General features: G+C 45.7%; 1 protein-coding gene across 2 annotated transcripts in view; it reads left to right on the plus strand.

The window, feature by feature from the left end:
- Positions 1 to 23,353, plus strand: part of C6PH9orf85 (chromosome 6p C9orf85 homolog) — a 648,496-nt gene that overhangs the window by 564,337 nt on the left and 60,806 nt on the right. The gene's annotated exons all lie outside the window — the stretch shown is intronic.

The raw sequence follows: 23,353 nt of genomic DNA on the forward strand, positions 1-23,353 counted from the left end.
CTGGATGGCCTTTCTGAAACAAAAATATAATCACTGCCTGGACTTCAATACACCTTCACTGGGGAGAGCGTTGATCCATATGTTTCACAATATTCACAGAGACACTACCCCTTGCAGAACCATTAGAAGAGCTGTCAACAAAGACCAGTCCCTGGAAAGAAATATAATGTATTTCTTTACTAAAACCACTTAAAGGAAACAAATGTACCCTCCCCCACATTGCATAAGAACCATGCTAGATGCAAAACTCCATAACATTCATAACTGGAGTATTTCCTCCTTGGACAGTATCAACCCAAATAAACCCTAAACAAATTCACAAAAGAAGAAACGAGCCAAATGGGTCATCCCCAAACTAAACCGCTTGAAAAAGGAAATCGTAAACTAGAGAAAATATTAAGGGAAAAAAACACATTTAACAAGAAAATACAACTTTAATTAACATTTGCACTTTGAATGGATAGTGTCCATCCGCGTATTTCTCATTTTATGATATCTCCATATCCAGCTTTAGCTGCTTTGGAAAAAGATTCCAGCAGGAACATGCTGCGCGTCGATGCCTGTTGACTCGATGTCGACGTCATCACTGGTTTAAAGCGTGCGCAGCGACTGTTGGCTTCAGTACCCACGCCAACGATCTGACAATCGGCAATTGTTTGTCTCCATAAGAGTCTAAAGTACACATCAACATTTTGTAGCTGTGGGCAATCAAACTAGAAATGAAGTCCTTCCTGCCCTCAGTACGGGGAAAGGACATCCTGATAAGGACACACAACACAGTGGCCGTGTACTACCTCAACAAGAGAGGAGGTGTAGGGTCACTACCACTGTGCAGAGAGGCAATGCAGCTCTTGTTCTGGGCAATTCAAGAAGGAATCTCTTTATCAGCTGTTCACCTAGCCAGAGAGGAGAACACTGCGGCGGACACTCTGGGCAGACAGACCACAGTCTACCACGATTGGGAACTAGCTGAGGAAGTCATTCAAGAGATCTTCACCCTTTGGGGAACCCCTCAAGTGGATCTGTTCACGACTAGTGTCAACTGGAAGTGCAAACTGTACTGCTCCAGGGAATTTCCCCCAGAGGAGCTCTAGGAGACGTGTTTGTACTGGACTGGGAGTTCCCACTTCTTTACACGTTCCCTCCAGTCTCCATCATTCCTCATGTGATCAGGAGGTTGAGAAAGTTCAGGAAATCCATGATCCTAATTGCTCTGGATTGGGCCAGGAGGACATGGTACCCGGACCTTCTGGACATGTCCATCTGCCCTCCAACACGTCTTCCACTAAGAGAGGACTTTCTCTCGTGAGAGGATGGTCGGGTTCTTCATGCAGAGGTCAAGACACTCAACCTTCAAGCATGGTTTCTGAAAGGTTGAGGTATAAGGATTGGGACCACCCAGACAACGTAAAGGAGAGTTTGCTTTTGGCCAGAAGGCTAGCAACAAAATCCTTATACCCTGCTGTTGCAACAAGTTGTGCAGCTGGTGCAGGGATAAGAATGTGGACCCTTTTACATGCAGCACACCTATGGTGTTATCGTTCTTGTTAAACCTAGCTAATCCGGGGCTCTAGGTTGGCACAATTAAAGGGTATATAGCAATGCTATCTATTTTTAAGCGCTCATCTGAAGAGGTATCTTTCTTCAAAATACCACTGGTATGCAATTTCTGAAAGGAGTGACACATGTATTTCCTCCAATCCCATTTCAAGTCCTGGTTTGAGATCTCAACTTTGTTTTGACATTTCTAATGTGTGCTCCATTCAACCCTATTCATTCCTGCCCTCTAAGATTACTAACTCTGAAGACCATCCTTTTGGTTGCTCTTACATCAGCCCGTAGGGTGAGTGAACTCCAAGCCTTGTCCTGCAAGCCTCTTTACAAAGCCTTCTTTAAGGATAGAGTGGTCCTTAATGTTAAACCTACTTTCTTACCAAAAACTGTGTCTGAGTTTCATTTAACTCCAAGAAATCCTACAACTGTCGTTTTATCTTCCACCGCATGCTGGAATGGAAGAGGAAAGATTACACAGGCTTGACCCTAGACATGCATTTAGCTTCTACTTATCCAGGATGTCTAAGTTAAAGACGCGATGATCAACTTTTCATTGGTTACACGGGCCATAAGTTGGGTATGGCCATCACAAAACAAACATTATCCAGGCGGATCATTTTATGAATTTCTGAATGCTACAGATTAGTGGGAAAAGATCCGCCCGAGGGTCTTGGAGCTTATTCGACCAGGGGCATGACTACTTCCTCTGCCTTACAGAGGGGAATCCCAATTCAGGATATTTGTACAGCGGCCACATGGTCCTCTGTCCACACATTCACCAAGCATTATAGTCTGGACCCTTCCTCGGGCCAGGTCCGTGGTTTTGGGAAGGCAGTGTTGCATTCTGTAGACACAGGCTAATGAGGAACTACTAAATTCTTATTAGAAACTGAACATTCTGACTCCCTCCCACTGCTTTGGGAGTCTATCATAAAATGAGGAATCCGTGGGAGGACACAATCCATTTGAAAAACAAGTTACTTAGCCATGCTAGCATTCTTTTGATTGGATGTTCCTCCCACATATTTCTTAACGCCCCTCCCAACCTACCCCGCAATACAATTCCCTTGTTATTGCAGTTTATGCTCTTTCGGGATGGGTAACTGTCGGGTGTAGGCTAAATCAATATGCATAAAACCGAAACTGAAGCCAACGGTCACTGCACGCGCTATATGCCAGTTATATACCCTTGAGGGACATCCAGTCAACAGGCATCAACGTGCATCGCCCCTTGCTGGAAAAAATGTCCGAAGCAGATAAAGCTGGATATGGAGATATCAAAGATGAGGAATACGTGGGAGGAACATCCAATCGAAAGAACGTTACCACGGGTAAGTAACTTGTTCTTCTACAGGACAGAAGTGACCCAAGCAAACAAAGGATGCTACTCCAAATGTATTTCAGCACAAAAAGGCAAAAGAAAATATAGAAGACATACAATAATTCAAAAACATAGCAGTATGCAACACAACTCCAACACAAGAACTCTCTGAAAAGATTGCAGCGCATTTCACCAAAAAGCCACCTACAGTTTCCTTTAATGTCAGTGAGTGTTTCTCAACATGAATTTACTTCTCATTCATCGAAATCCAAGAATACCTCGACAATGAAGGACACCCACACCAATAAGTCACCAACAGTACTCTGATTAAGCCTTCCTTACTGCATTTCAAATCTCTCTAGCCTCTTTCCGCCTTCACTCTGCAGAGGACCTACTCACTACTCTTTACTTATGCAACCCAACCAGATCTCCAGAGGATTCATGCCCCCCCCCTTTTTATCAATCCATCAAGTAATATCAGAACTAACACCTATTTTCCTGTGCTTCATCAATGACTCAATCGGGAATGGAAGCATCCCAGCTCCATTGAAATCTGAATACAATTGACCTCTGCTTAATAATCTCAGAGCAGACCTAATTCTCCCTGCTAGCTACATCCCAATCGGAAACACTCCACTCAGGAAACCTCTGGAATGTACAGTCACTACGAGCCTTCATCAAAACCAACAACTCCCTGGAAGAGGCACAACATGGTTTTAGGCCATACATAAGCACAGAAACAGCGATTCATGTGATCTGGGCCACACTTATGATAACTCTGAGAGCGTTCTGATCCTGCAGACATTTCAGCTGCTTTAAAAGATCCTCCTAAAAAGACTGGAAGACGTTCAAATTAAATAAATAACACTATGCTGGATCACCTCCTTCCTCACAGGTAGAACTGAACCCACTGTCATTGGCCCCTACAAATCCCAGCCTCACCCTCTAAACTGCAGCGTACACAAATAGTTAATTCACTGAACTCTATTCATCATCTTCATGACCCCCTTACTGGACCTCAACAGGTCTACAGCTATGCAGATTACATGCAAATTATCTACAAACCTGAGAACAAACTGCCAACAAATGCTTCACATATCAAAACATGCCTCACAAACATGGATGCATTAATACAGCAAACATTCTAAAACAGCCCTACCAAAACAGAACTGAAGCGCTGCAATCCAACAACTTCTAACACCATAACAATATCTTAGCCTGACAAGATGGGCCAATGCCCAATATCGCCCACCACAGTCCAGATTCTTGTAACCACGATGGACAACACCCTGACTCTTGAACAATAGGTCAGATCCATTGCTTTTTACAACTATGCATTCTACGCCATATCTTGCCTTAATATTCACACACAGAGCCACGGCTGCAAATGTATCTAGTACCAGCCAGGCATGACTATGCTAACAGCCTTTATCTCGGACACCCAGACTCCCTGATGAGAAAAATTGAGAAAGTCAAAAATGCACCGGTATGATGACTCCTTTAGAATGAAGAGATTCAAACAAATCACACCAGCACTATGTATGCTCCATTGGCTGCCAATCAAGAAAAGGATTTAGTTCAAAACCTTGTGTATCTACCATCACGCCTAACATGAATGGGGTTGCCCCTCCTTCAGAAGGAAGTTCCAGCACTACACGCCTACACTGTACTAAGGTCTATTAAAGCTGCATGAGTCCTATCCCCCAATGTTCGTAAGAAACAACAAGGGAGGGGGCCTCCTTTCTGACCATGAAACTCTGGAACATCCTACCTAAACATCTCTGCATGGAAATAATCCACCCGACGTTCAGGAAACCTCTCTAAGACCTGGCTCTTCAATCAACCAACTTGAAAGAAAACTGCAACCAACAAGAGGTATGCAACCGACATCCTCCCAACAAGGCAGCATACAGTATAAATAAAAAAGGGGTGCTTTATGTCATGCCCATTTGTCATTGTGTGAGAACAACCTCCTTTGACTTCCTGTTAGTGAAGAGCTTTCACGCCCAACTGCTTAATACAAATAGGTGCTGTCTGAAATAATGTAACCTCAATCAGTTATTCCCTTTAACCTTCAAATCGCAATCTTGGATAAATCTCAAACAATGCAAACCTCTCAGGACTACAATCTCATAAGATTCACTGTTGATTCGTAGTTCCCATGTGACATTGGACTGCACAGTAAATGCCTTAAAGAAATCTACCACACCCAGAAAGTGACAATACCCAATTCCATCCCCATCACCATCCCGCAACTAACTCGTCGTTACTAAGATCTTGCAATCTTGCACTTTACAAACTCCCTTCAGATGACCAACCAGGTCTAGTGTACTAAACAGACTCCTAGCCAACACATCTTATCAACAATCACTCTGTCAATGCTTAACAACTCGTGTGCTTCCCCTATGGCTAACCTGTTAGAAACAGATCTTGGAAAACACAGTTTACATACACATGTAACTGGTGCTTTTGAATTGCTCCCAGTAACGCCAGAGATTTTCTGCATTTGCCTTACCGTTATCTAACAACCCCCACTCTCCTTTCTCACAGACCATGCACAGCAAAGCCGACATTATTGGCAGAAGGTTGTTGTAGAAGACCTCTTACCTTATTCATAAAAATTGGTAATCTTTTTATAGGTGTGTGGAGAAAAGAACCATCAGGCTTCAAATCTTAGCCCACATGTATAGGATTATTTATTTCAATGGCACGAAGTGTTCTTGGAGACCAACAGAAATCACCCAGCTTCAAGGTCTTGATCTGTGTTCCTTGCCATCTGTAGAGATGGTGTATAACAGTAAACTGGGTGGCAGCAATGTGAATGTGGCTACATGGTATTTTTTCTTATAGATTGAGGGTTTTAAATATCAGACGTCATCAGCGAGAACATAGGACTTGGCACAAAAACCGTTTTCGGAGTTTAGCCATTTTTCTAAACCCAGTATATCGAATGGTCCCATACTCCTATATTTTGCCACTATTTTCTCCACCATCATAGTGGATGCTCTGAGATCAGTACCACCAATTTCTTGAGGATTTAGTGTTACATGTTATATGATGTTCCATTAGTGTTTAAGAGGTCTGGCCAACTTCTACCACGTGAATAAAATATCTCCTGTCACCTACTATTTCCTTTACTGTCAGCAAGTGTTTCTCATCGTGAATTTAATGTTCATATTGTTACCATTTTCCTGAATTTTCTCTATTATATGTGCCTTTGATTTTTTTTCTTCAGCACAAATATATAGTCCGCCCCTTTCAATTATTTCTTTATAAGGACTGGGAAAATGTAAATGTTATATACATTTTCATAGGAGAGGTGTTCTTCCCGCTAACAGATGTTGGAATGGAACCTTTGCAAAGTTTTGAAGCTAAACATGTTTGGAGGGTATGCAAAGTAGGTGAGGGGCACTAGAATAGGTAGATCACTGCACTTGATATTTCAGCTAGATGCAATACCCTGCTGCTGGTGATGGGGTTCCAATGAAATGGTGCTCTTCCATGTGGTATCTTCCGAAGCAGAGTTTGAGCCCTGTTCACCTGAGCGATGGGTTGCTGATTTATTCAATATGTAGATATTGACGAAATAAATGATTCAATGGATCTGTATTTATTGCGAGATGTCAGCCAACATGTGTTCCGACCCTCCCGGGACTTTCTCAACATTGTGAATCGTATTGTGAGGCAGTACCATGTGTATAAGCATACATCTAACACCCACATTAGGTAATGGTGCTGTCACAATATGATTCACAGCCTTGAGAAATACCCAGGCGGGTCGGAACACATGTTGGCCGACATCTCGCAATAAATACAGATCCATTGAATCATTTATTTCGTCAATATCTACATATTGAATAAATCACTATCCGAGCGCTCAGGTGAATAAGGCTCAAACTATGTTTTTGAGGGAATTCAAAGAAAATGACAGGCTGCTGTGGCAACAGTGACTAAGGCTGCACCTGTGCCACAGGACCTGATGAAACGAAAGAGCTGCTAGTTCTCCTTTATCCTTATTCAAGATTCAGACTCCTCTTATTTAGAATCTGATCATGTCGCCTCTTTTAGTAGAACGAAGGCACCTTTTTGAGATGCGTCTCCAAAACACAAATAGAAGACTGCTTAATTTGACCAGGATAACTGTGGATTTCAACACCGAACAAAACCGAACAAATACAGAAAAAACAAGAGTATCTGTCGCTGATGGGTTCTATAGCAATGGTAAGAAAAACAATGGCTGGCTTAGCTTAAACCACAAAACCACTGGCATGCATGTCAAAGTAGCTCAAACTCTTTAAAGTAGTGAAAGAAATGCCTGTTTGGTCCTTATCCCCATTTCATTGTTCATGATTTAGACCCTAATCAAATTTTAATTCTGCCCTCATACGGCAAGTAAACATTTGAAATTTAAAAACATGCTGGACTCCAACACCTTCAGTGCCTGATCGTTCTTAGCCCAAAACTTCTTTAAGATCTTCTTTCTGTCTCAAGACTGCCCCCTCTTTGGTTTTTGCTGTCCCATACTGTTGATCCTGTTCTCTTGGATTTACATTCCCCCATGGTATATTGGTATTGATTAAAACAATCTGCAGCAAGAAAAGGGAAATATTGCAGTGCAAATCTGTATTTGTGATGGAGTCAGTGTCCTTACTCCATTCCATGTTCTTCCTTATCCCCGAACAGTCAAACACATGGGGCCCGGGAAGGTCGGAATCCGCAACACAGTTTTCATTTCAATGGGATCTGCTTCCCTGGGGCCAAGAGTATCTAGTCTCAGAGTATTCTAGCAATGGAAAGGATCATTAACACTTCCATGTCCCTGAGCCCCATACTCCTATTATATTCCAGGCCAGTGACGGTGACCCTTAATGATACACAAGGGAATCCAAATCCGTACCACAAACACAGAAGCTGTGACATCGCCACATGTCCTGTCCTCATTATGGACATGCTGGAGCCACGCAAGCCCAGGAAGAGGTGAACAAACATACACGATCAGACCCCACTTACCCGTTTGGGGTCGATGAGGAAGAGAACCATGTTGCTGAGGAGAACATCATTCTGAGGACAGGAATGGGGGGCGTTACCGACAAGACCCCCGCAAGACGCCAAGAGTGTGCAAAGTGTGCGGCTTGGAGCCACAGCATATAGCTGGCGATTCAGCTATTAATTGGCGGTTGCCAGGCTTTTTTAAGTTTTAGGAAAGAAGACAAATCCATCAGATGAATCATGTTGCTCAGTAGAGCTTGAAAACTGATCTGTGGGACGGACCAAAATGTTGTGAAACGTTACCCAAGGTGAAATGCAGAGAGCAAGTCCCATCTCTAGAGAACATATGGCAAGCTTCTAGCAGCCAGAGTTACCTGGAGTATATTAATGTTTTGGGACCGAGCAAGCAAGACGAGGAGAACCTATTGGATGAGCTAAGCTGCCCTTTGCAGACTGCAATGATTGGCATATCTGCAGGAGCTGAAAGATCTGAAAGAGCCAAGGAATCTGAAGAACTTGAGGCTTGTGAAAGATGAGGCCTCAGAGTGTTGACAGGACTAACAACACCACTACCTGTGATTTTGAATCCTGCCAAGGAGGGCGACCCAACCAGAGGGCGAGAATATCTGGGGATAGTGGAGTGAGTTGGGTAATAGAATCGACGGAAGAAGCCATTTTCCTGAGCGGGCGCACACACAACAATTTGCCACCAAATTCTGCTACCTTTGTATAACGCACTACATGGCTGCAGGCATGGCTACCTGCACACATCAGAATACAGCAAGGACTATGACAAAATATGGTTGTGCTGTTCACTTAATTCTTCAACTACTTACACCAGGCTACAACTCAACACTTCTGACAAATTCGTGCACGCTGAACCCATAACGAGTCTCTAGCACTCAAACCACCTCCTGACTCCTCTCAGCACCCATCTACATGCCTGACCTCATGGGTTGCTCTCTACCAGAGACTGGCCAACCCGGCTAAGCCTTACCTGGCCAAATGCACACACCCATCCTAACCGTACTCCTTGACGTCCAACAAGCTGGACTTCAGCCTTCTGAAGGCATTCCGACTAACGGCGCATTGAGACTATAATAATGGTAAAAGGTGCTATATAGTACAAGTACAATACAATACATCATCCATGGAAGTAGGCTGGCCCATTATTCCCTGGGGGCCAAAACAAGTGATCTGGACACTATATGCCTGGAATATGGAAGAAGTGAGCTGAGCACTCTATCCCTACAACAAATGAAAAACTGTCACTGTGCGCTATATCCCTGAAATGAAAATTATCAATAGCAATTGGGTGTAAAGTGTGCTGCTAGTTATATCCCAGCGTCTGTTTTGGATGTCAAGAAGCCTGTGGAGCTTTGTATAGCTGAAAACTGTGTAAAGAAGCATACTGGGTGCTGTATGGAACAGAGATCCATGGATGGAACAATTGTCCCATTTGAACAGAGACTGCTGATGCTCTTGATCAGAATAGAGCATCTTTTTATTTTGTAGAGTAAGACCTATGTCCACCTACCAGCGTTTATCTTATGCTCATTTTGACAAGAATAGAACAGAGTTGCAACAACAGGAACATTTGGAGTTTATCCTTTCCTTACACCTTTCGTTTAGATTATTCATACAGGGGAGTATACCTTAGAAACCACTAGTACAGATACGAGTTGATCTAATTGGCCATCTTAACCTAAAAGAAGTTTTCACAGGAAAGTCTAAAAAAAAAAGTCTGTACCTTTAGTTGACCTTTTAGGTAAAAATTGGTTGTAATCTGAGAGTCATACTAATTGCAGTCTGTGCAAGACCTATCGTGGTGCTTTTGTTGGCAAGAATGTAGGTTTGTGAATGTTTCTGGTGGGGGTGAAATAGAGAATGAGCAGTCCCTGTATTCGAGGCTACGTGCCACACGTCTGCAATGCTCTGGCGCCCTGAGGAATGTAAGCATTTTTTGAGTTTCCAAACCTCTTGCTCATACTTGTCACTATCACTAGGATCCTTATGGTTAGGGAACCTCCTATCACTGAAGCAACGGATTTAGTAATATCTGTCGAGCTTTGGGCGGCATAAGTGCAACATTTGGGAGAGTCGTTATAGCGGTTTATGTCTGCAAATCCTGTCTTCAACTGTCCAAAGATAAACTGTACTAAGATTCTTCTACCTTGGTCCCCATGGTGATGCGTGATAGCTTGTGCTGTTGGTTAAGCATTTGACCAGAATAAAGGCATTGCCCTCTAAGACAAAGACAATTTTCTGGAGAAGGATTTGCATTTATGCTAATTTGCATACGCACAATGCCTTGCTGATGTCGCCACTCCATACTTAAGGTAAAACCTGTTTGATTTGTGTGGGAATAGAGGACAGAATAGATCGATGCAAGCATTGTTAGCCCAATACATTTTCTCGGGAATATAGAGGGGAAAATGGGAGCGAAAAACAAAGTGGGCCCTGACAAAAATATTTTATTGGGTTGATTGGGCTATGTTTAAAGCAACACTGTCCTCTGAGACAAACAATTTCCTGGAGAAAAAGATTTGCATTTGGTTATGAATAGTGTTCATCTCCCTTTTTCCTTTGGCCCATCTATGCTGTGCTTTCTGCATATTCGGCTCCGCCACAAGACATCAACAGTTGTTTAGGGGCAAGGTTCATCGAGCATTTTCCCGTATTCACTCATTGCCCTTTGGTGTTGGTTAAGTCAAGTGTAAAAGCGTTTTGCTGTTTTCAACTTCCTTTGTGCCTTTCTTCATTCCTGACACCTTTTTTGCTAATGATTTCAAACCACAACATTTCCACGCACCACTCGTTAGAGTGCTCATTTAGTCTTGGAGGGTTAGAAATGGTGTGCTCCGTGCACTATTAGGTGCTGCGTGTATGTGGAGAATTGAGAGAGGGAGTGACTTTTTATGCCTGGCTACTAGCTTGCAACTTGAAAATAATGCCGTGTTAAAAAGCCACTCTTCATTTAGTTCTTCTTAATGGCCCATAAAAGATTACAACTTTTGCATTCCACTCACTTTACTTATTGATACAGATTCACTACAATATTCATAAACTCCATCCAAATTCTCCTGTCCTCCCTAAAAAAAAATATCTGTTTGACAACACCGTCCATGTTTAATCCAAATGCAGCACAGTTCAGACCAAAGTCCACGCTTTCTCAAAACAGCGTTCATCAAACATCTGCAGCAAGAACCATCCGCTCTCTTTGCGGAAACCAGAACCAATCACTTAATAAGGGTTGTCTCTGACCACTTGCCTCAAATATATGACTTCAACACAATGAGTTATCAGTCGCTGTCTCACTTGGGAGCATATTCAGCAAACTCTTATACGTTTAAAACACGGACAAAAAGGACTGGTTTCAAAGGACTGCCTGGCATAAAATCTCTTGCTCCCTGGTTTGGGCAGATTAACATGGCACACAATTTCTTACTCCTAAAGAGTAAATTATCAATCACCAGTGGTCAGTGCCAAGTGTGCATTTTGAGGCCTGTTTTTGCCCATTTTCTTCTGAAGTTGAACAGCCACTTCTTTCTAGAATGTTGCTGGTATTCAGATCATCCAAATTAGAGTACGCTCTAGAGTGAATTTATTTTCAGATTTGTAAGATTATTGTATTTTTCATGGAGTATGCAGTATTCCCTTAGTATGGCTTCATTCAAGAATTCAGTCATGTTCTGGACAGTGTTTGAAACAAAAGGATGACAGTTTGACTGGTAGTGTCGATACTTTGATCTTGTTCCTGGCCAAATAAATTATGTCCCTCAGTTTCTCATTGCAAAGTTATTTCCTTGCTATTATTTCACAAGAAGTACTTACTTTCTCTGCTTCAACACAGTTCAGTCATCTGGTTCCAAGAGATGGATCATACATCAGTCCGTGTTTCATAGATTTCTCCTCTGGTCTCCTTCTTGTGATCTTTCTGTAGGGATTGGAGCAATATTTTTGATTTCCCTGATACCATCTCTCAGACCTTGTAAAATAGTTAAGTTCTTGAGCCATGCTTTACAATTTGAAGTTAAATTCAACTGTGTACTCTTTAAACGCTGATTAGATTGTCATTGGATTTCATTGGTCAGCATGCAATTCATCTGACATGCAGTTCAAAAGATTTCTCTCGCATGCTCTTTTCCTTTGGACCATATTTGCCAGCATGCAACTGAAATTATTTTGAACTCATCCAGTTCTGCTTGAGAGTCTATGGGTCTTTTTGTAAAATGTAGTTCAAATGTTTTCTTTCTCTCTCAATTATATTGTTGCAAGTTCTTAGGACTCTCTTGAACTTCTGGAGAAAAAAATGGACTGCTTATCCCCTCTTTGACTGTCACTTGCTCATTGGACCAGATGTCCCAGCATGCAAATCAAATGACTGCTCAAGCCCTCTTAGATCATCGCTGGGACTTTGGCCTGCACTTACCAGGGTGCAACTTGAATTCTTCTTTACGTCTTCTGTCCTTGTTTGACTACTGCTATGTCTCAGGCATGCAGTTCTAATAATTCCTCAACCTTTCTTAGATGCCACTTGATCTTTGGCACCACATTTTCCAGTATGCATCACTATTGACTCCACATTCGCTTTCACCTGGGCCATCTATTTACCTGTGGAATCCTGGGTTTGTCCTTTCTGTGGCACAACCTATTTTTTCAACTTCCTTTAGGCTATTAGGCACCGGTCGATCCTCCTGTCTTTTTGGCGTTCTCGGGGTGGCCCTTTTCTAACCTGTCCCATCTCTCCTACACCATGCTTTCAGATGCGCTCCATGTCTGAGGCCCCCTCTAGGGTACCTTCCCTTGTCTCAGATGTCAGTATCATCTTCGCTTCTAGATCACACTGATGTTCGTACAGTGGCGTCGCTAGGGGAGGGGCTGGGGGGGCCAGTGCCCCCCCTCTGAAATCCTGTGCCTCCATTTTGCCCCCCCCCCTAACTAAGGAGAGCAGTGACTGTGTTATCTGTTCGTGGTGATATTTGTGACAATCACCAAGTGCGGACCTTTACTGCACACTGTGGTTACATCCATGTCAATATACTGTCCACTTCCAGATTTCCTGCCCCCGACTGACATTAGAGCGTGCCAGGAAATCTGGGAGGGACATCTTAGTCTCAATGGTATTATAATGTTGCTTGCACCCTTACTATAGCCGCCATTGCGTTATTTGCATTCTGATTCATTTGCCCAAGCGCATTCTCTGGCGCAAGGAATGTCGAGGTTGACAAATAGAGCCTAAACCTGGAGTGAGCACATAGATTGTCTTAAAGCTTCTACCATAAACTTTTTTTTAAAAAAAACCATATGGATGCTTTTTTTAACACTAGCCAGCCACGAAATCAGTATGGCTTGTCTTTGAAATAATGTATGTCTAATTATATAGTCAGTAGATTAAGACTGACAGGCATCTTCCACGATATTCCATTTGGGCCCATCCCCACCTAAAAACAAGCACTGGCAATGCCAATAGTTTGGGTGTTTACAGCTGTTTTTTGCATTTTGCATTTATAGGCACCAGGGTGCAAGGAGGAGAGTGCAAAGTTTGAAAGGAGGTTGCAATATGGGGTGCAGGTGTGCAATAGAATTAGACGGGTAATAGAGCAAAGGAGAAAGCCATTGACAGAGGGTGCCATCGATGATGAGCAAGAAGAAATACGAGCGATACAGAGTGAGGGGGTATGAAATAAACAAGTGTGTGAGAGGAAGGATGAGCAGGGATAGGGAGAGGGGCTAAGATGAGTGGGTGGGGAATAGAGGAGGTAGGATGAGGTAGGTGGGTGGGGGGAAAAGGGTGTATGGTGGTTTGTGGGGGTACAGAGAGGTGGTAGTTTAGAAAGGAAGGGGGATAGGATGGGTGGTGGTAGAGGGGGGTGGGGATGGAGAGCAAGAGGGGGTAGCACATGTGGATGGGGTGGAGAAGGTGGGGGTAGGGTCGCTGGGGGTAGAGAGAGTTGTTCGCGTTGGTGGGAGTATAGAGTTAGTAGGCTGGCAAGATGGGGTAGTGAGAGTTGGTAGGGTGGGTGGAGACAGAGAGATAAGGTGGATGAGTGGGGGTTTGGCTGGTGGGAGTAGAGAGTGGGGGTAGGGTAGGTGGCTGCAGAAAGAGGGGGTAAAGAGGGGTGGTAGGATGGTGTACACAGTGGGGGTAAGTAAAAGGTGGGGGTATGGTGGGTGGGGGGTAGAGAGTGGGGGTTAAGAGAGAGTGGGATAGGGTGGGTGGGGGGTAGAGCGAGTGGAGGTAGGGTGAGTGGGTGGAAGAGAGAGTGTGGTTAGGGTGGGTGGGGGCAGAACGAGTGGGGTTAGGGTGGGTGGGGGGTAGAGAGAGTTGGGGTAGGGAGTGGGGCAGTGGGTTGGGAGTGGGAGTGGGGCAGTGGGTTGGGGGTGGGGAGAGTGGGGGTAGAGAAGGTGGGAGGACGGTGGGTGAGTTAGAGCGAGTGGGGTAAGGGTGAGTAGGGGTAGAGAGTGATGGTAGAGCAAGTTGGGGTGGGGGTAGGGTAGATAGAGTGGGGTGAGGGTAGAGAAGATGGGTGTAGAGAAAGTGGGTGCGGTAGAGAGTGCTGCAGGTGGCTGACAGTCTCCCTCCATTGTTTTAGAGTTCACCAGGTGCTGCTTAAAGTAAAAATAGTCGGATAGTTGAAGCCGCGCATAAAGGGAGAGAAAGAGAGAGAGCAAACATTTCTATCCAAGTCACTGTGCCCCTCCACTTGCACATGGGGCTATCTCCTTCCACAAAAGAGTTGTGCTGTGCATGGCTGCGCCACACATTGCATAGTTGTTTTAAACATATCTAGAAAGGCCCTTCAAGTTGGCAGCTATTTCCAAGCAAGATTTGCATTATTGTATTAGGGTAGGGATGATGAGGTCAATTGGTGCGGGGCTTGCTTCTGCAGACACTGCAGGAACGCCACAGGCACTGATTTCAAACGTACCAATAGGCTGCAGATATTCACACCCAACGCTGCACTTTGGGGGCAACAGGCAGGTTTCAGATGGCAAGACGGACAGCAGAGGGTTAATGAGACATCCCCCGCCACTAACACGGCTCTGAGAGGAATTGTAGATTCTCTTGCACATTTTAGCCAAAGGTGGCATTTTAGCCAAAGGTGTCTGTCCACTCCTCTGAGTGGAATTGCAGACTCTCTGGCACAATTTAGCAAAAGGTGGCTGTCCACCCCTCTGAGTGGAATTGCAGACTCTCTTTCACATTTGTGGAAAGGTAGCTGTCCACCCCTGATGGGGTCGAACCCCTGCCCTTGGTGTGAGTTTAGCCTGCGCCTTCCCCGCTAGGCTAGTGAGGCCATCCCGAAGAAGTCACAGTCTCGCACTACAAACCTGTCAGGTGCTTAATTCCCACGAGAGCGCCTTGGATAGACTGGCCTTTTTTCCATATATTTCCCGATTCCGTACCTGCTGCATTTATATTTTGAGAAAAGCCTGGATTTCCCTACATTGTTTCCATCGGGGCCCCGATTATTCAGTATGAGGGCTGGACCTGTAAGCAGAAGGCCCGACTATATTTAGCTTGGGTATGAGGCGCAGTGGAGTCACTAGGTGGAGGCCTGGGGTGGGGGGGACAAGTGCCCCCCCCTTGTGCCCCACCTACCTAAGGAGAGCAGTGACTGTTCTCTGTTCGTGGTGTTATTTGCGACACTCACTGAGGCAAATGTCTGCAGATCACAGGGCAATGCTCCTTTTGTCTCAAAGTGAGCAGTGATCGAGCAACTAGAAGCCCCTCCCATCAGAATGTAGCCCTCCATAGTGAGCAGAGCAGCTTGCAGTCCCTCCCATCAGAATGTAGCCCCTTCATAGTGTGCAGAGCAGCTTGCAGCCCCTCCCATCAAAATGTAGCCCCTTCAAAGTGTGCAGAGCAGCTTGAAGCCCCCCTCCCATCAGAATGTAGCCACGAAACTGCTAATGATGGGCCATTAGTCACTTCATGGTTTTGTGCTTGCATTCTGATGAGAGGGGAGGTACAGTGAGTTGTGGGTAGTTGGTGTGCACAAAAGGCTCTTGGCAGGAGTGCTTGTGACGTCACACATTACCTTTCATAGGTCACACCCACTTGGGGCTGTGCCCCCCTACTTTTGCCATTGGCGCCCTCTGTGCCCCTCATAAATTTGATTCCTGTGTTCGTATGCACTTCTGCTACTTGCTGCTCTGCACCTTGTTTGAACTCTTCTCATCTCTTCATTCAGAATGATCTTCCTCGCACTGATCTCTAAGGTGCGATCCCTCGAGAATTGGCACTTTTATCACTGGTGGCAGCATCTTCAACAACATCTCTCCTCGATGCATCAAGTCTGTTACTATTGCTAACTTTATTTACACCTTCCTTTTCTGGTCTTTCCTTCCTTGAACAGTCCATAGCTCCAGTAATGCACTGTTTTACTTTCTTAGTCCTGTTTAATAACCCAATATGTGCCTTTGCATAGCTTTTTATATCGCTACATTGAGCTGGTGCACTGACGTCCTAGGGTTATACCTATCCCAAATCTTCTGATCAGCCATGCTTCCTACATATGAATGGTATTTATTTATTTATTGGACATTTGTATGGCGCCTACACACAAGTGTTTCCAGCCGCCACAAGACAATGAGGGACAGAGGGGAAAAAATAACATTAAATGGTCCTACTAGGCACTGTGACATTCAGACTATGCAAGTGCAGTGACAATAAGTGCAGGGGGGAGGGGGAAGGTCAGGGCAGAAAGGGCTGGGAAGAGGGGGGGAGGGGAGAGAAGTATAGGAAGGCAGGGGCCCAAAGGGCTGGGCAAGTGCTGGGGGGAGCCAAGGAGGGCAAGGGACAGGGGAACCAGGGATAATGGTATCCACCCTAAACAAAATACAGCTTTTTTTGTAAAGTAATTAGATACAATTGATATGTTCTGATACAACCAATAGGGTCCAACATACATATGTCTTCCCGAGTTAATGCTTAAACTGTGGCCTCAATGTTTGCCATTTTGGATGACTGGATGCATGGAGCCTCCAGAAGTAAACCACTAACAGAGCTGATAATGTCTCTCTGGCGGACATCTCTCATCCCTTGATGGAAGTACATAGCAAAATGTTTAGGAATGGGTCAGCAATCCTCCAGGATGGAGAAAGACCAGTCTTAAAGGAAACTTGACCGCTCTATTTCAGAAAAGCACTCAATCTGAAAGAAATGGTTTGTCAAAAGCAGCTTCACAAATCCAGTGAGATGGCCTGTTAGCAGCAATGGTACTAGAAGGCAAGAGATGCAAGTGCCTGAACTGACTAGCCTGTACACCAGGAGATGGCAGGAGCTATGAACTGTTAGTAAGGAGCAATTTCACTAGCCTGCTGTGCTACAGCCTAGATTCTGGCGGGTGTTGCAAGGCCACCGCAGTTGGAGTGTAGGAGTTCTACGCTCCTTTTGAGTTTGAGGAAGACTATGTTATTGTTGTATCGCTGATGCCGCAGGTAAGACATGTCACACAGGTAAGTGTATTGCTGCTTTATTGGTCCCTGGTCCTCCAAGCACGTGGGATGAATATACGAGACACACACTTGGATATATTGTAAGGATAACAGAAGGCGGTATATGAGCTCAGCTTGTGCAACCGAGGGTCCACTGTGGGATGTAAGACTTTTAATAGCTAGGCACATGCTCTTAAAAAGTATCTTCTTTTTTAATTGGGAGCCAGTGCAGAGAACGCAGGGCTGGGATAATATGCTTATACTTTGAGGATTTTGTTAGAAATCTGGTGGCTGTATTTTGGACTGTCTGCAACCTTGCAATCTGGTATCCTGGAAGGCCGAGATATATGCCACTGTTGAAATCCAGGCGGGAAGACACCAAAGAGTTAATTACCATGACCTTGTGGGGAAAAGCCAGATAAGGTTGCAGTCTTTTTATTTTCCTCATAAAATAACACTACTTTATGACTGCGGAAATGTAATAATTTAGTTTGTTTGTTGTCTAGGATTATACCGAGATCTTTGACGTTAGGCGTGGGGTGGGACAGAATAGTGGGGTCCAAATATTAGGTTTGTCATTGATGAATAGTTCTGTTTTGTCAGGATTTAAGTTTGGTACTATGCATTGGTGTAAAACCATACTGTGCATTATCCAGCAAATTGGCCGTTTCAACAAAACCCTGTACCTGTTAAACAACAACTGTTTCGAAATATTTGAACGAATAGGGAAGTAAAGTAATCAGTTGGATATGTCCTTAGGATCCAAGGATGTTTTTTAAAAAAAACAAGGGGTTTAATTACAGAGCTTTCCGAGGTTGAAGGTACAAAGCCCGTAGTAACTGAGGCAATAACGTATTTGCAAATACGGGGCTAATATCCTGGGCAATTCTAGGACTTAGGCTGTCTACAAGTGATCCAGAACCCTTTCAGGTGTTTGTTTTCTACTGAGCATGGTAGAGTCTAGAGTAACCTCGGGTAAGGATGCCGATGTATTGATTCTGCAGAAGATTGATATGTGCTGGTGTTTGTACATTTTAATTAAGTTCTAATCTACTCAATACTGCCTATAAAATGAAGGGCCAATTGACAAGGGTAATAGTAGTGAAATTGGGCTCATTACACAGCTCGTTTACTACAGGGAATACCTTGTAGGTTTCACACCCCAGCTGGTCTCCTGCATCAAGTCTCTTGGGTTCGACATTGATACACCTCTCCTTCAAGCAGCACATTGCAGGGAAGAGACAAACGGCTTGATACCAACTTTAGCTCCTGTGAATAATCAAGCCCTTCATCCCATACATTCACTTCAGATCTGCTGTAAAAGGCTTTGTGACCATCCCAAGTGGATGGTCACAGTTCCCTTTTTAAATACCTTGGCGTGACTACTCTGGCACTCCTGAGATGTCCTACATCCTGCAGCACGAGGCAAGGAAGGACTCTGCAAATTCGACCACATCACCCTGACCCCCATCAAACTGAACTCGCTCCTGCTGCAAGCACATATCCTCTTTAAATCCTGCTTCATCATCTACAAGGCTGTTGCTCTGAAGTACCCAAGCTACCTCACTGAGAAATTCAGTATCTCCACAGGTCTATGACCCACCAGAAGTAAGGACCTGTACAGACCTGAACTCTGCCAGTAAAGGAAGAAATGAAACGGAAGACAGGGCTTCTCTATGTATGACCCCAGTTTCCAGAGTGTCTTCTCCATCAACACCAGACTCGCCCCCTCACTTTTAACTTTCAGGAAGGAGCTCCTCCTTTACAAGGAATGGCTTCTCCTCAACACCTAGGTCCACACACCCACAACTCTTCACCTAGCCTGAGACTGGGTGTACTGCTTTCCCTTGTTTCCTCCCCTGGTTACTTGTAGATCCTTTGCTGCTAAATTGCCCCCTCCCCTGTTGTTAGCTCCATGCTCCCTTGGATCTATACTTCCCTCACCATGTCCTTCCCCCATGACTTGTAAAGTGCTCTGTTGCTTTCTCAAGCTAGGTCTGTGCTCAATAAATACCCTAATATTATTTCTTGCACAGGTATCCCCCACCTGCTTTGGGGCTAATGAAAACGAAAAGTAGTGTACCTCTAAATGCTTTGAATTATCAGCTCAAAATTACCAGTGTCTTTCTGAAACATCACTTCAGTAGTTTTCATCAATAGAAGTCTCTCTTGAACTTTCAGGGTACTAAGTGTTCTTTTCCAAACATTTAGAAACACATTTGATTAGCAAATGTATGCAATAAATTCCCAGAAGGATTGCAATATCACCAGAACTCTGTGAATCATTGAGGCTCCTAATGATCCAACCAAACTGGTCAGCCAGGGCCAAAGGGACCGCCCAGTGAATGTATTCTTTGTGTAATATAGCCACAGACTTTCTAAGGTAGGCAACAATGTCAGTTAAGGTATCTACAAACACTGGAATAAACATAGATCATTCTGATCCCACAAGAGCACAAATACCTCCTTTTGAGGACAGGTTATTGTCTGAGGCCATTCTGCACTCCCATGGTGTGTATAGGTATGTGCTTAGGAGTAATCGGCGATAGCGAAATTGAAGTCTCATTTGCCACTCTCGCCATTAGCAGTGATATTGTCTAGATCTTATGTTTTAGCTTGATTAATGTTTCAGGCATTGAATATCCAATTCCTCCAATAAAAGTATCCCAACCAAGTTCTCTTGGAGATGATGACAGTTTGGGGTACTGTTTATTAGCAGGTAGAACATATCCTATCTAATAACTTGCATATTTAATTGGTTTATGCTGAAATCCCACACATGAAATAGGTCCCATGATAAGTAGCATATCCAGATTTAGCAAAAGAAAATTATTTATCAAAAAAGAAAGTTACATTGTTTATAACACCACTAGCGTTGGTGGATAGAGAATACCTGCACCTGTTACTGCCCATACATTGGAAAACATGATAGGTTTAACAGAGAAGGTAATTGGAAAATTAAATGTTCCAATGAGCCTCAACAGAGATTTCTGCCCCACTCCTAAATCCACCATCATGCCTCAATTCAGGTACACCAGCTTTCATACCAAACGATGTAGCGTCTAGCGCAAAATGAAGATCAGTATAATTACAAGCTATGAGACACTTTCATCTTCAATCCCTTTTTATTTTTAGATCCGGAAGATCCCTGTGTTTCAGTATGTTATAAAGGGATATCTGTATAATGCCTGGCTCACACAGGGGCCTAGCAAGTCATCTGTATGATTTGAGTTTTCCAACAATACTACTTTCTTCTAACACTTCAATGCTATAGGTACCGCATCTTGTTACGAAGCCTGTATCTGTTACCTTGGGCCCTATTGCTTTTAAAGTTTTACTCAGCCCTTTCGCCCCAGATAATGTATTAGGGGGTGGTGATCTACGCAAGGTACATCACACTATATACTTTCTCCAGCATGGGGTCTGGCATGGATTCACATGCTCATGAATATTCCCCGTCGTCAGGCTGGGAATCCTCGGTAAAGAAAAATCCGTATCAGTTTCGTTTCTGATCTGTCTTTCGTAGTAGTAACCAATCACTGATCTCTGCGTCATACTGACCACCGCCAATGACTGCCATCTCCCTAAGCCCCGCCTCTGGCAGCCATCTTCAGATTTTTACTGCACGTTCAAGTGTTGGGATCCTCGTGCCATTGCTCTCGAGCTTTAGTGCGTTTTCGCGCTTTTTCATAGGAAAGTTCTCTTTTTTCGGTCAAAAGAGCCTCAAGCTCCAACGTTTCTTTATCCGATCAACGGCAACCCATGTCGGATGCTTCTACGCCCCTCAAGGGTGAAGATTTCGTCGAGCCACGCTTTTGGAGGACTCCAGAAGTTTCTCAGGCCCATCTCGGACATGGCCCAGGAGAAGGGAAGCTCGACGGCCGGAAAGCTGTTCAGGGTCTGCCCTGGATGCCAGCTCCAGAATGTCTTTAAGGAGGACGAACACTCCCTTTGCCTCTACTGCCTGCACAAGGATAAGACGCACGTGGAGAAGGACTGTGCGTTTTGCGGCAATATGTCAGAGCGGACCATGAAGGACCGCCGTCTGCGTCTCGCCAACTGGCTGGAAGGGAAGAGCCCGTCAGGCGAGAAAAAGAAGAATAAGTCCGAGCGGTCTTCTAAGACCTTTGAGGGCGCCCCGGTGACGGGCGCCGAACGGTCGTGCTCTACGGTTGCCAGGCAGGGCGCATCCTACCCGGCGCCATGAACCACGAGCCAATGCTCTGGCTCGGGTAAGAGGAAGGCCGAGCACCCGGCGAAACTCCTGGAGAGACCCCGGTCGAGCTCGAAGGCCCCATCGGAGGGGGAGCGAGGCGGTGACCCTCCCTCCAAGGAGAAGGCGGTGAGCGCACATAAGGTGGTGAAAGCCTTGATCCACCCTGCCAAGGCCTATATCGAGACAGTCGTGGCGGCCCTGGCTCAGCCTGTGGAGGCTACACCAGTGGAGGTGACCTCGGGGCCCAGAGTCTCCCTGCCACCGCGGAGGGACTCCTCTTTCAAGCCCATCGACAGGACCCCCGTGAAACCTCCGACGGAGAAGAAAAGGGGGGGCAGGAGGTTGTCGTGGATTCGGCCTCAACCTCTGAAGAGGAGCTGATCGAAGTCTTAAGCCACGGCATTGGCGTGGAAGAAGACCAGCCTGTCGGGAGGGACCTCGACGTAGGAGACGACGAGAACGTCGAGGGTGCCGACGAGGCTCCTGACCGCCCGTCGGAATCCCCACAACCAGTGCCGCAAGACAACTCGGCCATTTTGTTGGCTATAAGGACAATCTTGTCCTTATGCTCGGAGATAAGGACAAGATTGCCGTTACCACCAACGGAGGAACCTCTCCCGACGGGGGACCCGGAGCCAGGCCCTTCTGGGAGCCCTCCTCCTAAGAGAAGAAGGATTCATCCTCCACCTCCTTTTCAACCATCGCGCCCTGCTCAGCCCTCCTCCCTGTCCACGACCCGTGGGGATGATACGGGGAGGGACACGGCCGCGACAGGTACAGACGACGAGGTTTACGATGAGGATTTTCCGTCGTCACCTCCTCCCCGGGCTTCCCCGCCCGACGAGATTGGATCGTTTCATGCCATGATCGCCAGGGCATCCGAGCTTTCCAGCTCTGCCCGGAAGAGAAGAAGGAAGGTTTCCTTTATCAACGGCGCGAGACCAAGAGGAAGACGATCCTCACTGTACCTCTACTGGACGATATCTGGGATGAGGGTCTCGCCCTCCTCAAGAACCCATCCACAACGCCTGCGAGAATTGATCGGTACGAGAAGAAGTACCGGGTCCCGGACGCGGCCCCCTTGTGCCTTCGGGCACAGCCGACCCCGGACTCGGTCGTCTCTGCGGCAGCCAGGAAGAAAGCGGGGGGGGGTTCAGCCTCTACGTCAAACCCCCCCCGGACGGCGAGGGAAAGAAATTGGACACGATGGGACGCAGAGTCATCTCATCGGCAGCGACGACGATTAAGGCTGCCAACTCCTTGGCTATCGTAGCCCGCTATGACAGGGAGTTGTGGTACAAGATCGCCCCCCTGCTGGACTTCCTACCGGACGACAAGAGGACGGAGGCCCTAGAGATCTTGCAGGAAGGAGAAGTGGCGTCGGACCACGCCATTACGATGGCGACGGACATCGCTGACACTGGGTTTCGCCAGTTGGGCAACGGCGTGTGCCTTAGACGGCTTGGATGGCTCAAGGCAACGGACTTCCGGCAGGACGTGCAGACCAGAGTTTTGGACATGCCGTTCGACGGGAGCAACCTGTTTGGGAAAACAGTGGACGATTCCCTACAAGCCATCAAGATGGACACGGAGACGGCCCGGGCTCTTGGTGTTCTCCAGCAACGACAGCCGCCCTTTTGGAGCACCGGAGGCAAGCAGGGTGCCTCCAAAGGTTCCGACGGCAGATATTCCACCTACCGTCAAGCGGCCCGTTCGTCGTCACAGGAAGCCTACAGGGGACGAGGCAAGTCGGGCAGACCCCGCCGTCGTCGCCAGGGAGGACAAGGTGGCAAAGCCTCGTCGAAGCAGGACTGAACCGGCCGTTGGGT

Source organism: Ambystoma mexicanum, chromosome 6p (genome assembly GCF_040938575.1).
Source record: "Ambystoma mexicanum isolate Mex_15411 chromosome 6p, UKY_AmexF1_1, whole genome shotgun sequence".
Classification (NCBI taxonomy): Eukaryota; Metazoa; Chordata; class Amphibia; order Caudata; family Ambystomatidae; genus Ambystoma; species Ambystoma mexicanum.